Raw genomic sequence first — 650 nt, 5'->3', positions numbered from 1 at the left:
TCAAAAATTTCACTCTCTCATAGTTGGCATGCCATGTCATTGAAGTTTATTTATTTTTTTAAGAATAGACTTATTTAATTCATCAAACTAATTTCACTAAAATAATGATATTATTATTTTCTAAAAAGTATAAATTAGTTTATTAAGAAGAAATTTCATGCTTAAGAATCTTTTATCATAATTAATTTTTTTTATGCTATGAAAAATAGTTTTTTAAAACTTACTATAATGTCATCAATTTTGAATACTTATAAACACATATATTCAAAAAATATTGATATATAAATCACTCATGAATGTCAACTTACATCAATTAATCATATGTTATATAATGGATCAATAATATTAAAGTTCAATTAACTATTAAAAAATAATTAATTGGGTACTTTGAAATCCATACTTATAATATCTTTTTTTGAAAAGAAAATAGAAAGGGAATAATATTTATATTAGAAAGTAAAATTTTGATCTTTATTTATCAGTATATTAATCTCATATAATATGTATATTATTGAATTAAAATAGGCAAGTCAATTAATTATTACTTGTATTTCATGAATTTGGGATGAGATAAGAATATATATTGGTGTTTAATTGTATGATAAGTTTAAATATAATATAATACATCAATAAAAGAATAAAAAAAAAAA

This window comes from Solanum tuberosum, unplaced genomic scaffold (genome assembly GCF_000226075.1).
Source record: "Solanum tuberosum cultivar DM 1-3 516 R44 unplaced genomic scaffold, SolTub_3.0 scf00144, whole genome shotgun sequence".
NCBI lineage: Eukaryota > Viridiplantae > Streptophyta > Magnoliopsida > Solanales > Solanaceae > Solanum > Solanum tuberosum.
This window is presented reverse-complemented; position numbering follows the sequence as displayed.